At 29.3% G+C, this 2,923-nt stretch overlaps 1 protein-coding gene across 2 annotated transcripts in view; it reads left to right on the top strand.

Moving 5' to 3' along the window:
- GRIA2 (glutamate ionotropic receptor AMPA type subunit 2) overlaps positions 1–2,301 on the top strand; it is a 125,983-nt gene extending 123,682 nt beyond the window's left edge. For both annotated transcript variants that reach the window (XM_090288801.1, XM_090288800.1), the window contains exon 16: positions 1–2,301. This exon is cut by the window's left edge and continues 317 nt beyond it. The gene's annotated coding sequence lies outside the window, so the exon portion shown is untranslated.
- Positions 2,302–2,923: the final 622 nt, after the last annotated feature.

The raw sequence follows: 2,923 nt of genomic DNA, 5'->3' as shown, positions 1-2,923 counted from the left end.
CTTAAAAACACAACATCCTTTTCTACTCCGGTTCCAGATGAAGCTTGGTGGACATGCACAGCTAACATGGGAGTACTGTAATTTAACTGAAATCTTTGTACAGACAACAAACCTGTTTCTGCAGCCACTGTTGTTAGTCTCTTGATTCATAATGACTTAAGCACACTTGACATCAACTGCATCAAGATGTGACATGTTTTATAAGAAAAAGAGAAAAAAAAACAAGATAAAAAAATATTTTTAGGTATTTTCACAAACAAACTGGCTTTTAAATAAATTTGCTTCCATATTGGTTGGAGAAGACAAAAAACCATTAAACTGAGTGGGAAGTGATTATAAAGGCTTTAGGTCTCAGTTACGTATTTTCCAAAGCCAAATATGTAAATGCTAAGGAAAGAAAACAAAGAGAGATTCAAGTCTTGTAATTTAATATTGTTATTAAAACTTTAATGTATCCTATTCTTTAACATTTGGTGTTAATATAAAATTACTTGGCAATGCTTGACATTTGAAATAAACATTTTTCTATTGTTTTATTTGCAAGGGGTTCAGTTAATTTTGCTTAGCTACAGTTTGGTCATAAATCAAGTGAGTTTAAAGACAGTATCAAATTGTTAGATTCCCAGAGAAAATTGCCCCCTTTTAATAAAAGAAGGCCAGGTGGTATTTAAACTATAAACTTGTCCCAAAACAATATCTGAACCTGTTTTTTAGTATATCACACTATATATAAAGATATATTTACTGTAAAGCATTTCATCTATGTAGATAAATGCTAATAGACTTAAAAAGCTAATTTAAAAATATCAGAATATTCAGAATATGTGAGATTCCATTTTAAAGTGTTTGAGCTTGCAGAAGAAAAGTATTAGGTGTAAATGAAATTAGAAATGACTTGAAAGTAGTTTTTTTGATAGTTGCCCATTGATCAAACTCCATAAACTAATCTAAGTTTTTCTTTTTTAAATTAGACCTGTCAAAAGCATTAGATATTATGAATAACTTGAGCACTTTGAATCACCTGCAAAAGTTTCTTCCCATTGCCATCAATAAACACAACTCTATTCTTTTTATACTCATTCCTCAAGTGGAATGGCTATTTTAATATGCCCAGTGTAGATAAAATGTTACACTTCTGTAACTTTTGACTAAAGAACTTATATTTCTCCAGTTGAAAAATTTTAAAGAGCTATCTTCCCTTCAAAAAAAGACCATTTATTTTCATTAATCCTCCTAAACTAAAATTAATTTAGGGTTTGAAAAAATTACTAACATCCAATAGTTATTTTTAATATTTTTATTCTTGTTGCTTCTGCAAGTAAGCCTTTGTGTAGCACTTGGTATTTACCTAAGTGCTTTGAAAACATAATTATTATATTTTACAGAAGGGAAGGAGAAATGTAAAGTTTAATAGCAACCATTTCCATAGAACATGGTGACATGTGGCATCATGATACTCTTCACTAAATTGAGCTGCCCCTTATCACACATTTGAAGATAACGCAATATAATTTAGTGCATTTCTCCTCATCAGGAATGTTGGAGGTGCAACTTACATTTTAATAATAAATGTTAGAATGACCAAATTGCAGACTAATGGTTTCCATATTGTATTTAAAATGAGTTTTTAAAAATAAAAAAAGATGACTATATACAATCAATGCTATTTATTGTACCTCTGGGCCTACTCTTCTAAAATTGTAGTTTATCGAATTTTCTCTGTCAAGCTTGAACTAATGTAAATAATTGAAATAATGTAAAGTTATATTTTCATGTTTTTATAGATACAACATGACAAGAATACATAATGTAAGAGTATTTCAATTATGGATAATGTTGAATGGATAATGCACATCTCAGTTACAAGCAGTAATCATAGTTTAATATCCATGTAACGGTGCATCAATATATTGCTATATAAATATGTCTGTGTGCATATAAGTGAAAAGTGGTCAAACAAGAGTGATGACAGCTGTCTAAGGTTTTTTTATTCATTTTATATAAAAACTGTTATGGAAAGACCAAAATGTTTATGAACTATTCTTATGTAAATTTACAATTGTCCTTTACTGTACCTTATTGTTTACAGTATAGTACCTTATTTTCTGCTCTGTTAAGTGGGTGTCAAATTCTGAAGAGACATACACTTTCTATAACTTCTATTGAAGACGTTGGAATTTCCAGTTTTTCATGTGTACTATGTCAAAAAATGCTTTTGATTTTATTTTTAAATCTAACATCCAATGGCTTTTTTTTGGAGTGTTGTAAAAACTTCAATCATACATAAAACATGTTCTTACAAAAGGCAAAGATCTTTTTTTTTTTTTTTTGTTACTTAATAGTTCTTCAAACTAGTAATGAGAAACCAAAAGTGTATTTAAATTTATTCCCAAACAAATCCAGCTGTTTCTATGGAACAGTGACATTATTTCTCAGTTTATGTCAAGTAGGTACCAATGTAACAAAATAGAATTAGCTTTATTTTTTTAGCTAAAATAAATAACATTTTAGATATTCCAAACCTATAGTCATTAAGTGCTTTGGGCATATGTAGAAATACTACCATTGGTTACTTTCATTTCTCATTTTATGGCAGATACATTCTACTTCTAAAATGTCATGCTTAACTGTCATCAGCCAATGCACTGTATTGTATCTGTCCAGTTGCTACTGTAGTCACATTAAAGAGTGGGAAGGTGACTCTTTAAAAATCCCATAAAATAACACATTTTTTTCAGGCTCACATGTTTCAAAAATGCCTTTGTTTATTGTTTTGCTGAGAGTATTAATGAGTGAAAATCTTGCAACTTTTATTGTCTTTTTACAAAGGTGATTAATTTAATATTTAGGCAGTTCCTTTTAGGAATATTCTAAAACCATTAAGATACTTTAGTTCTTCAAAACTGCACATTTAAATGCCCTT

Source organism: Furipterus horrens, unplaced genomic scaffold (genome assembly GCF_987537825.1).
Source record: "Furipterus horrens unplaced genomic scaffold, mFurHor1.1.pri manual_scaffold_10, whole genome shotgun sequence".
Taxonomy (NCBI): Eukaryota; Metazoa; Chordata; class Mammalia; order Chiroptera; family Furipteridae; genus Furipterus; species Furipterus horrens.
Note: the sequence above shows the minus strand (reverse complement) of the source record. Positions and strands in the feature narration are given on the sequence as shown.